Raw genomic sequence first — 13,813 nt, 5'->3', positions numbered from 1 at the left:
CCAAAGTCAATCACACATTCCCTCAACATGTCTTCTAACACTTGAATAGTCCTCTCTGACTGCCCGTCTGTCTGTGGATGGAAGGTTGTACTAAAAGTGAGTTGTGTGCCCAATTCATCATGTAATTTCCTCCAAAACTTAGATGTGAATTGGGTACCACTGTCTGAGATGATAGAGAGGGGCACCCCATGCAACTTCACTATCTCTTTCACATAAACTTTAGCCAATTGTTCAGCATTATAATATATTCTTACCGGAATAAAATAGGTTGACTTAGTCAATCTATCAACCACTACCCAAATAGAATCAAACTTTCCCAAAGTTTTGGGATAACCAACCACATAATCCATGGCTATCATTTCCCATTTCCATTTCGAAATTGGCATTCTTTGAAGCAAACCTGCATGCCTTTGGTGTTCATATTTCACTTGTTGGCAATTTTGACACTTAGCCACAAACTCTGTTATATCCTTCTTCATGTCCGGCCACCAGTAAATTCGCTTCAAATTTTGATACATCTTCATCACACCCTGATGAAAAGAATATCGCGAACCATGAGATTCTGCCAACAATTTCTAAATCAAGTCATCAACTCGAGGAACACAAATTCTTCCTTTAAAACTGAGCATGCCTTCCGCATCAAGAGTGGTCTCTTGTGCCTTACCAATCACAGTTTTCTTTCTAAGCTCCTCCAAATTTTCATCTTCAAATTGTTTGACCTTGATCTCCTCAATGAATGTGACCCTTACTTCAATACTAGCTAACACCCCACCTCTTTCTGAGATGCCCAACTGCATGAACTTAGACTCTAAGGTCTGAATTTCCTTAGCCAAAGGTTGCTTGGATACACTCAAGCAATCTAAACTACCCATACTCACCGTTTTTCGACTCAAAGCGTTTGCCACTATAGTAGCCTTGCCTAGATGGTATTGAATGGTGACATCATAATCTTTAAGTAACTCCATCCACTTTCACATGCTGCAAACTACGATGATCAGTAAACACTTTACACTTAACACCATAGAGCTAATATCACCAGATCTAAGAGCAAACACTACCGCTACCAACTCCAAATCATGTGTTGGATAATTCCTCTCATGCACCTTCAATTGACGCGAGGCATAACCTATAACATTTTTATCCTGCATCAACACATCACCCAAACCAGAATGTGAAGCATCACAATAAACAATAAAATATTTACCTTTAACCGGTAATGCTAGAATAGGCGCAGTGGTCAAGAGAGTCTTGAGCTTTTGGAAGCTCTCCTCACATTTTTCAGTCCATTCAAATGGTATCTCCTTTTTGGTCAAATTTGTCAAGTGAGTGGCAATAGAAGCAAAGTTCTTCACAAATCAACGATAATAGCTAGCGAGCCCAATAAAACTCCTAACTTCCGTCACAGAGCTAGGCCGAACCCAATTCTTAACCGCCTCAATCTTTTGAGGATCTACCATTACCCCTTCTTTTGACACTACATGTCCCAAAAATGCAACCGAAGTCAACCAAAATTCACACTTAGAAATTTTGCATACAACCTTTGTTTCCCAAGAACACCCAAAACAATACGAAGATGGTCGGCATGCTCTTCCTTACTTTTCTAATAGACCAAAATATCATCAATAAAGACTATAACAAACGAATCAAGGAACGGTTTGAACACCACATTCATCAAACTCATGAAAGTTGCAGGCACATTGGTCAAACCAAAAGACATAACCAAAATCTCATAGTGCCCATAGCGAGTTCTAAACGCTGTCTTGGGCATATCCTCTGACCTAATTTTCAACTGATGGTAGCCAGACCTTAGATCAAACTTAGAGAAAACTGATGCGCCTTACAATTGGTCAGAAAGATCATCTATTCGAGGCAAATGATACTTGTTTCGAATAGTGACCCTATTCAATTGCCGGTAATCTATGCACATTCTCATACTACCATTTTTTTTCTTAACAAACAACACTGGAGCACCCCATAGAGAAGCACTAGGGTGAATAAATCCCTTACCAAAAAGCTCTTGGATTTGAGCCTTAAGCTCTCTTAATTCTGCCGGAGCCATGCGATATGGAGGGATAGAAATGGGATGAGTACCAGGTTCTAAATCAATGCAGAAGTCTATATCTTTATCCGGAGGCATACCAGGCAAATCATTAGGAAACACTTTTCTAAATTCGAACACCATAGGAATAGACTCAATGGATGAAGCCTCAATCTCAACATCTCTAATATGAGTCAAACAACCCAGCCCTATCAATTTCCTAGCCCGAATAGATGATACAATCTTAGCTTGCTTAGGCTTGTACACCCCTTCCCACTCTAATTTTTCCCTTCCCGAAATTTCTAGAGTTACAAACTTAGTATTACAATTAAGCACAACATAATAGGGGGACAACCAAGTTATGCCTAAGATTATATCAAAATCAGTCATATCCAAAATCATCAAATCAGCCCCAATCTGAAAATCCATAAACAAAATAGGACAAGTACGATAGACATGAGTGACTATGACTGACTCTCCAACTGGGGTAGAAACATAGATAGAGACATCAAGTATATCACAAATCATAGCAAATTCTAAGGCAAATCGCACGGATACATAGGGATAAGTAGAACCCGGATCAAATAACACATTAGCCATTCGATCACAGACAAGAATAGTACATGTGATCACCGCGTCAGACGCCTCTGCCTCATTCTTGCCCGGAAAGGCATACACTTATCCTTATCATCTTGACGAGCCACTTCCCTGCCTGGTTGCACATTACCCTACCCACATTACCATTTTCTCTACCTCAACGGGCTCGCTGATTACCTCATTGCCCACCTTGTGGACGCCCTCGACCATTATTATCATTCCCTGCGGGTATCACTGCTCTAGACTGCTGCTGTGCGGAATCTAACACACGTGAGTGGGGACAATCACTCCTCATATGCCCAGGTTCACCACAGTTGTAACATGTACGATCAAAAGATGGCATGTTTCCCGCTGAAGGTGTGACTCCCTAGCTATCCTGAATCAAATTATGAGGTGAAGTTCATGAGTAATTACCTGTAGAGGCGGGCATAGCGGACTGAATTGGCTTGGCTGCAAGCGTTGGCCTCCTTGAACCTCTGGAATAAGAACCTTGAAAGTTGCCTGAATTCTTGGCCTTTTTTGCCAATGTCTTAGCTTGACTGTCTCGCCTCACTCCCTTCACTTTCTTAACATAGTCTGCTACCTCATTAAAGCTCATCCCTGCAGAGGTCATATGAACAGATAATACCTGCAACTCAGAATTTAGTACCCTAATAAATAAACGGATCCTCTCCTCCTTAATAGTTACCAACTGAGTAGCATATCTAGACAAAGCATGGAACTTAGCCTCATAAGCAGCCACATACATACCACCTTGCTCCAAAGCCATAAACTCATCCTTCTTACGATCCTTTAAAGTTCTAGGCACATACTTTTCTAGAAACGGAACATGAAATTGGTTCCAAGCAAGTGGAGGTAAATTTGAAGATCTACATTCCATATAAGCTCTCCTTGAAGTTGAAAGGTCATAAACTCAACCTCATGCTGGTGGACAATTCCCAACTTATGAAGCCTCTCATAACAATCTAAGAAAAACTCATAACCATCCTCATTCTCAGAATTAAGAAACACACGAGGCTTTAGCTTCAAAAACTTAGTCAACATTTCATGCTCATTACCAGTCATAACAGAACCCAACAAAGGATGGAAGAAAGCATCATTACCTTCCGTTTCACCCATCTTAGGCACAGTGCTAGCAACAGGGGGGTTAGCGGGAGCTTGAGTTGCTTGAACCGAAGGAAGCCCTCTAAGACCAACCAACCCTTTCAGGAATGACATGATATGTCGAGCTAACACTGGGTCTATGGGAGGAACATCAGTAGTCTCAACCTGCACCTCTTCCTCTTGTCCAACATCCTCAACATCAACATTCTCCTCTATCTCTTTATGATGCACAGGAGGGGACTCAGTTTAGGGAGCATTTTCAATCGGTACCCCGTCTCTATTAGGCGCCTCTCTTCCTCGACATCTACCCCTGCCTCGACTGCGACCTCTCACTGCAGATTCCTCAGTTGGAGCATTGACGGGAGCTACGGGCTTAACGTTGTTGTATCTAGTGTTAACTATTTGCAGACAGAAGAGTGAAGGAGGTTAGATACCAATTCGACAGATACCAATTTATAGCACGAAAGGAGACAAGAGAAAAATAGAGAGATTTCCTAAAGTCCTATAGCCTCTCGAAGAAAAGTGAAGGCGTCCCCGTACCGTTCCGCAAGACTCTACTAGACTCATTTTGGTACATCGAGATCAACAAACCTGGGCTTTGATACCAACTTTGTCACAACCCAGACCATCGTGATTGGCACCTACACTAACCCTCCGGTGGGAGAACCACTACTACAACCCAAACCAAGCAACTAAACAAAAAACTAAAGCATTTAAGGATACAAAACAAGTTAAATACTAAAGAAAGAAATAAGGAGTTCCCATAAACTCCAAACAAAGGTCGTCTATCAACTAAACAAATGCGGAAGTAATACCTAGAACATGAAAGTTAATGTACCAAAACATCTAAAGTTCAACAAGTCTAAACAAGAAGGGATACAACCCCACACTAATGAACTAATAACTAACTAGAAAGTCTACGTCCGAAATGGTGGACAAAGACGAAAGAGAACTCATGCAGCCCGAAAGAACTGACTCACCCTTGAATTCGAAGCGATCACTAATCTTCTAAACGAGGTCTGTCAATAGCCGCCTGAAGATGCCCTGTACTCAACAAAGAAAAAGCAAGTGCAATATCAGTACACAACTACAGTGTACTGGTAGGATCACGCGGCTATCCCACTAAGTGTAACATACATAAGTCAATACAACAATATAATTACATGCATTTATCGAACATATACAATATTATCAACATTTACGAACAACGAACAACTTCACATTTCTCAAGATACACAAATATGACAAGTCATTGGTCCTCTCATGGAACCTAAACCCAAGCAATTAGCATACCGAAACGTGGTACCCGATCCAATGATTATGCCAGAACGTGGCAACCGATTCCATAATTATGTCGAAAGGTGGCAACCGATCCAAGTTAGTTATGTCGAAACGTGGCAACCGATCCATTCAACACACCACAATCACAATCACAAGTATATTCTCAAGTTCATACAATCAAGTCATGATTCATGGCATTCATCATTCGTCTATCTCATTTACAACAAGTGTGATCAATAATGCAACATTCACATACATACATGTATCATAATGAAGCAAAAACAAACATACATCACACAATCATAGAATCACAACCATCACCTACCTCGAAACAAGCTTGAAACCCTAAGAAACTTGATCCTTCCCTTTCCGAATTTGTTCCGTTTGTTCTTGGTCTACAAACAATTATAATAACACGGGAATCAATAAACAAGCACTAATTACACAAATCACTAACAATTCTATGAACTCTAGATCATACACATGATTCCAAGCACCAAAAAAAGGGTTGTTTCCACCATAAAATCTAGATCAAAACCCTCTCCCATCAATAATTACCCATTCTATTACGTTCTACGGATAGAAAAACGGATTCGATAAGTGAAAAGCTTACCTTTAGCCTCAAGAATGGTGGAAAACTGTCAAGAGTTGCCTGAGGTTCGTTCCTTAGCTCTAAAAATCGAAAAGTGCAGAATAAAGATGTTGTGGGGTTTATTTACGACCTTAAGTCGCGTCGAACCTGCCACAACGGTCCTCACCCCAACACAGCGGCCCCGCCCTGGCAGCAGAAATCCTGCCCCAGTGAGCTATTTTAATAATTTCAAGACCCCCATTTCACAACACACCTTTAACCAACGACGCTCAGAAAATACCGTTCACGCTAAGATCGATTTCGGGAGTTCTACTTACCCGAATTCAATTTCGTAAAGTCGTACGGGTTCCTTAACGACTTATCTAACTACTCATGCAATCAAAATCATAAATAAGTCACCTGGTTGTTACCAGATTTCCCTACACCTTAATGACTCCGATTTCGTCCAAATCTGGATTAGGTTGGGAAATTTCAAGTTACTACGAAAAAGTTTTCCGACCCAAAAATTTTCTCCGTTGGTTTTTATATAACGATAGAACCCGATCGTTACAATGTTTTGGACCACAAATGCCTTTAAAATAATGTTGTTTTTCCCATCAAAATTAACATGACAGGGCACCACGGCAAAAATTCTTTCCTTTCAATAATGTTGTTCTTCCTTGTTCATCCTATCATAAAAAAAATAGTTATTTCATTTTCTTGGTTGAGATATGTCCGTACTTTGAAATTACAATTTTGAAGTATGCTAAAGTTCGTTTGAGATAGTTGTGTGTTGAATGATCGAGTTCATTGTTTGGATTTTGGTGTCATAGAATCTGAGGCTGAAAATTTAATTCCAAAAGTTGAAAGATGTTGAAAAACTCTTGAAGTCATTCTTTGTGTGTAGCAAGTTGCAACTGGAAAATAGCTACTCGTTTGAAAGTTTGTTGGTGAGAAATTTTTAGTTTTTGCTGGATTTTTGAAGTGCAAAAATTTAAAGAAATGTGATTGAATGTTACTAAAAATTATTTTGATATTGCAATTGAAGCTGAAAATTGACATTTAACAACCGATTTCTTAATTTGAAGATTGCTATTTGATGATTTAAATTGAAACCCCCACAAATAATAAAATATATATGAAAGAACTCTTTAAAGATTGAAAATCTGATAATCGATGTTGTGAATCTATGACTCGAAAATCCAAACAATGAACTCGATCCTTCAACACGCAATTACGACCTCAAACAAATTTTGACACACTTCAAAATTGGAGTTTCAAACAAGAACAATGGAAGAATTATATTTATTTATTTATTGTGATGGGGATGAACAAGGAAGAACAACATTATTGAGAGGAAGAGAGTTTTGCCATGTTGAACTACTTAGGTGGACTGTCATGTCAGCTTCAATGACAAATATAACGTTTTAAGATCATTTATGGTTCAAAACATAAACAACAACAAAGATAGTTTTGATCTCAAAAAATAAACAAAGGATATGTATGTGCTATTTCGAATAGTTTGAAAATAATTTTGACCATTTTTAATAATAATAATAATAATATCAACATAATTTCATAAATAACATTTGAAATGAATAATATGTGTACAAATTTTATTTTACTTTATAAAGATCGTAAGAAGATTATGCGAGAACATCGTATTAAATAAATCATGTAAATAACAGAGAAAAAGTAATATAGCAACTAGGGGTGTGCATTTGGTTTTTTAGTTTGGTTTTACACTATTCGGTTTGGATTTTCGGTTTTGTAAAAGTGTAACCCAATCCGATCCAAAATAAATTTGATTTGGTTTGGTTTTCCTCTATTCGGTTTGGCTTTCTTCGGTTTGGTTATTCGGTTATGTCAATAATTAATAACATATATAACCAAAGTAATAATATTTAATCCCTTAAATATACTTTCTAATATAAATCATAAGTAAAACTTAAAACACAATACTTATAAGTTTACCTATTATAGATGTAATTCAAACATAAAAGGGAGAAGACACAAGTACCCCCTAAACTATGACCGAAATCACAGAAACACACCTTAACTAAATTAAGGTCCTATTACCCCCTTGAACTCATTTTTTTTGTAATTTTGTACACCTTTTGACTTATGTGGCACACCACGCGACTCCACGCAGTATATATATATATAATTCGGTTTTTTTTGGTTTTTCGGTTTTTATCTTTTAAAATCCAAAACCAAACCAAAAAACCAAACAAAGTAATTTATTAATCCAAAACCAATCCGAAAAACCAAAAAACCAATCCAAATAAAAATTCGGTTTGATTTGGTTTGGTTATTCGGTTTAATCCGAATAGTGCACACCCCTAATAGCAACAAACAAAAAATAGAGAGAATATATTACTGCTTTACTTTTATTACATATAACATGTGAAATCCACCTACTGATAGAACATTGCGCTGTCCCACTAATTTCCATGCCACTTGTTCTTGATTGCTTAATTCATTACTATTAGGGTAGCCTATTTTATTTTCCTATTTTTGTCATCGAGATTTTATTATATTTTTAGTTGCCCTTTTTTAATCCGGTGTTCGGTAGTGGCGTAGTTAAAAATTTCATGAAAAGTGTCTAAACTTTGAATAGTAAATTCATAAAAATAAAGCAGATTTGATCTTGTATACTTTTACACACAATTGTCATCGAGTTATTGCTCACTTCACGTAAATAAAACAAAATACCCAGAAACACAGATTCAAACCTAGGCACCGTGTATGTTTTGTGCAATGCATTGCCATTGTATTATCACAGTTCAAAACAATATATATACCAATATAATGTAAGATTTGACCTATATATACCGTGTAATTTTCTTACAAAAGGTGTCGAACTGGATATCCTAACACCATTGTAGCTCTACCCCTAATGTTCGGTACTCAACTGGAGTCCAACTATTTTGAATACACAAAATATAGATCTCCATTTGAAAAAATACTTCTTATTAAAAAAAATTCATATCCAAAATTGAACTTGAACCCTCTAATTAAAAAAGAGTGTCCCGCATTGTTTAGTGATCCAATTGGCTCTTACAAATTCTTGAGCGCCGTTTTGATTGGGCAGCCAAGCCCCCCTATAAGCAGCTGTCATTAAACCATTTTCCTCAAGTACACTATAGGACCACGAACTCACAAAAATAGATTCGTGCTTCAAATGTTCTTACGTTATCTTCAAAAAGTGCCTACAGATATGACCAAATAAATATAGTCATATCATTTTTATTATTTTATATAATATTTTACTAATTTTTTAAAAAGAAATTAGAAATTTTATATTTGGATTCATTCCAAAAATTAATTATGGTGGCTATTATTTTCAAATCTATTATTATTAGAGAAAAATGGACATTATAACAATAGCATATTTTGTATACAAAACCGTTTCACTATAATTAATCGTCTAAAATTAAATTTTAATAAGATAACTTAAATATATAATAAATAATAATTTAAATATTTTTTTTGTGATTTTACATAATGTAGTATTCTTGAAAGACATAAAATCAATAACTTCCAATAGAATTATCATTTATTTAAATAAGTACTAATTCTATTTAATAAGATGATAGATGTTTGCAATACATTACAATGTTGTTGTAAAAACTTTATTTAGCAAAATGAAATTCGTGTCGTATAATTTAAAGTACTAAATTATTTCTGACAAAGGATATACTTCTTCTGAAAATATAAATATGTATTTTTCTTATAATCTTTAATATTATTTAGAGTGAAATTAAAATCAATAAATTTCATTATTAATTTCTTTTGAGTCCTCAAAATTTTGAGGGCGTAAAACAAATACTTTACTAGCGTTATCATTAAGTCATATTGTCATTATAATTTCATAAGTGAGATTGAAAATAATAAAACATACACAAATCTTATAACATTTTCAAACTTTCTTTTGGTGTATCAAAAAGAGTAGACATAACCTTCACGTACTAATCAGTACTGAGATTACTTAGTTAAAAAATATATAAAAATAATTCTTACCTTACTACTATATTTCAAAATATTTAATTATAAAAATATGTGTGTGATGTTAAAATATATATTTTTGATGTTAAAAATGAAAGTTACTAATTTTCAAGAGAGAAAAACTTTAATTTGTAGAAAAATATCGAGTTGGTAGACCTTTGCCCGAAAAAATATTTTTTCAAAATAGTATTGTCAAAAAAGATATGACAGCAAAATAGTTCTAGTCCCAATATAACTTACTATTAGTTTTTGAAAATATTTTAAAGTGATTAATTATTTGTGTGATTTTAAAAGACACATTTTGATATAAAAAATAAAGAAGTTGATGTGTTCAAGAATAATTGATTAACCTTGATTGGTGAATACTTATTTTCTTTTGTGTGTTTTAAAGTTTTTTCTACTTGTTCGTCTTTTGAGCCTAACTCTTAACATCTTGTCATCAATATGAAAATTTATTCACTACCACATATTGTGAATTCTTGTTAAGGGTATTTATTTGTTCCACTTTCTCATCTTCGCATATCATCTTGAGTTCTTCAGATAGATAAATGATAAGTTTCAAGGGAATAAATTGAATAATAACGGTTGGACGTAGTGTACTAGAAGTTTGATTAATGGTTGAGCTATATTCACATCGTGACATCGCCTATTCGGTGTTCATGATTGTCGAAAAAAATTGACAAAACTTATGATTTCAATAGCGGTAATGAATAGAGAAAGAATTTTCTACAACTATATCCAACAAGTCTTTTTAAAGAAAAGAAATAGTTCAACGTATCATTGTACAAATTCGTTTCAATAAAATTAGTGACTTAAAATCAAATTTTAATAACTATAATTAAAATAAATAACTAGAATTGTTTTTTTAATCTTTTTCACATATTACTTATTTTTAGTGAAGAATTCTTAAAGACATTTAATTGTTAAATTCACATATAATTATTAATTACTAAAATAAATATTATTCTTAGTTAATAACATATCCATCATGTGTTTGCAATATATTACCTTAGATGTTATTGTAAAAATATTATTTATTCGTATGAATATTTGAGTTGTTTAATTATTAGTTTTAAAATAGTTTTGATAAAGTATATAGTTCCTTTTTAAGTATATATTTGTATATATTTATTTTTTATAATCTTTAATATGATTTTAAATAAAATAAAAATCATAAAAATTTACTCTTATGTTTTTTTTGAATGTTCAAAATTTTGAAGTCATAAAACACACACTTTACTAGCCTCATTCTAGTCACCTCTAATATTATAATTTTGTAAGTGAAGTTTAAAAAGGGTTAAACATACATAAATCTTACCCCTAAATAGTATTTTCAAACTTTTTTTTTTAGATTCAATCTGATGTTCAATATCTGTATTGAAGATTGATTGAATACGAATTCACGTCAGAAAGTTCTGCATTGATGGTAAATCATTTCTTAACAAAAACAACTTCATATGCAAGTGGACTCGAATCTGAAACCGCTGATTAAGCATCTTTCAACTTAAAAAGAATGGACATAGACATTCACGTACTAATCGATAATCGTATTATTATTTGAAAATTATATATAATTCATCTTTCTAAACATATTATTTTTTAAGATTATAAGAAAAGATAAAAACAAAATAGTTTAATTCCACCATCTAAAATACTTCCTCAATCTCATATTAATTGATCGTTATACTAAAAATAATTGTCTCATATTAGTTGTTCATCTTACTAAATCAAAAAAACATTACTCTTTCAATTAATTATTTTTGAAAGTTTTTACATTTATTTATAAAATTCTCAAGTAAATTTTTAAGGGGTGAATTAGTAAAATTATTTTGTTATTTATGATTTGTTAGGGAGTACTACATTTAGATGTTTTTAAAGAAAATAATGTGTTGTGTGGGTCAGTTGAGTAATTTTGTCGTATGATAAGTCATTTTTTCTCTGCTTTTTTCAATTTTTATTTTTTGCTTTTCATTGTTCGAGTCCTTCATTCGGGTGTGTATTATCTATTAGGTGTACCCTCATCCTGCGTCTTTGTTGTTTTGTTTGTGTGCTCCTCTCATAAGACTCTCCTTTTTTTTGGATTGAAAATTAAATTTAAATAAACGAAATTAAGTATATAGTAATAATCATAGTTAGAATTGTTTTTCTATACATATTACTACTTGGTAGTTAAGAGTACTATTTTAAGAGAAATATAACCATCAAATTCACACAGAATATTTATTACCCAAGTGAATATTAATTTTAATTAATAACATGTTAGCCATGTGTCTGCGATACAATGCCTTAGATGTTGTTGTTAAAATATTATTTAATAATATGAATATTTGAATTGTTTAATTCAAAATTTTAAAATATTTATGATAATGTGCATAGTTCTTTTCTTTAAGAATATATTTGTATCTATTTATTTTTATAATCTTTAATATTATTTTAAATAAAATAAAATTCATAAATATTAAAAAAAATTGAATCCTCAAAATTTTGAAGGCATAAAACAAACACTTCACTAGCCTTACCTTGAAAAGGATTAAACATACATAAGACTATGAGTGTCAATGAGACGGTTCGGTCGATTATTATTAAGAATTTATACCATTTCATTTTTGGGTATTTTTATAATATATAATCAAAATTAGACTTTTTAAAACCATCCCAATCATATGGCTTTCTCATCGATATCGGTACGGTTCAGTTGATTTTCATTTTTTTAAAATATCACCTCAAAATATACTATTATTAAAATATATTCTTTCACAAATATGTTCGTGAAGAAGCACTTGATTCTTCACCAAGAAGTCAAGAATGTAAAATTTTGTTGTCGTATTATTTGATCTTAAACATTTATTAGGAGAATGGAATTTGTTTTGCCATTTAGGTGTATTGTTTGATAGAATATCTATATAATATCGTTAATTTTAAACTTAATTTATTAAAGATTAATTAAAGAGTAAAGACCCAAAGTCGTTCAGTCACCACTCACCAGAGACCTAGGATCTAAGTTATATTTATATTTGAAAAATGTTATAAATTATATTTATATATTAAATTTAACATATTTTTAATATATAAAATATATTTATATACACGTAAGGTTATTCGGTTTGGTTCGAATTTTTTTCAGTTTTTTCATAAATTAAAAAGATCATCTCAATTGTTCAGGACGGTTATACACTTAAATAAAAGTCCACGTTTTTATTGAAGAAATGACATAAATCGGTTTGATTCAGTTAGGTTCGATCTGTTCAGACAATTTTTCATATTCCTTTGACACCCCTACATAAACCTTACCCCTAAATAACATCTTCAAACTTTTTTTTTCGGTTTCTTATCAGTGTTTAATATCCACATTGAAGTTTGACAAAATTCAAATAAAAAAATCCTATGTTGATAGTAAAACACTCCCTAACAAAAATGACTCTATACACAAGTGAACTCGAATCTGAGACCTCTAATTAAGCATCTTCAAACTTAAAGAAAAATAGGCATAAGTATTCGCATACTAGTCAGTAAAACATATTATTATTGAAAATTATATATAAATGTTTTTCATCTTTCTAAAATATATGGATTAAAAGAAATAATAAAAACAAAATAGTTTAATTCCATCATCTAAAATATACATTTATTTAGATATATTTAATAGAAAATAGTTTCTTGTGTGGGATAGTTGAGTAATTTTATTCCGTAATGAGTCATTTTATCTCTGTTTTTTAATTTTTTTTTGCTCACTGTTCTTTGAAAATCATACTATTATTTGATAATTATATATAATTTTTTTCATCTTTAATACATACCTTATCTTTGAATAACATTTTAACTTTTTTTTTTTTACATTTTATGTCCGATGTCTACATTAAAATCCGACTAAATTTAGATATAGAAAGTCCTTTAGCAACTGTGTGGAGGTTAACACTATTATCGCCATTTTGGTAAATTCAATAAAAAGACAAATCATAAATAATTTTCAAGAGATCATTATACATTTTGATTGAAATTGAGATGAACATTTGCCACTTATTCAAATATAGATAGCATCGATAGAAGTTTTCTGTTAAAATAATAATATATATTTATTTAACTATTACTCTCTTACATTATTATTTATTTTAATAAAGTAATATTACATTTTAGTTGTTTTATATCACTAATTCCAAGTGAATTGCATATAAAATGAAAAGAATTTTTGAAATTTTATAAGAATTGTTTTAAAT

General features: G+C 32.4%; 1 protein-coding gene across 1 annotated transcript in view; it reads left to right on the top strand.

Moving 5' to 3' along the window:
- Positions 1–13,813, top strand: part of LOC125810235 (red chlorophyll catabolite reductase, chloroplastic) — a 1,038,333-nt gene that overhangs the window by 576,576 nt on the left and 447,944 nt on the right. The gene's annotated exons all lie outside the window — the stretch shown is intronic.

The sequence above is a fragment of the Solanum verrucosum genome, unplaced genomic scaffold (assembly GCF_900185275.1).
Source record: "Solanum verrucosum unplaced genomic scaffold, falcon-dt-bn FXZP01000038.1, whole genome shotgun sequence".
In the NCBI taxonomy this organism is placed as follows: Eukaryota; Viridiplantae; Streptophyta; class Magnoliopsida; order Solanales; family Solanaceae; genus Solanum; species Solanum verrucosum.
Note: the sequence above shows the minus strand (reverse complement) of the source record. Positions and strands in the feature narration are given on the sequence as shown.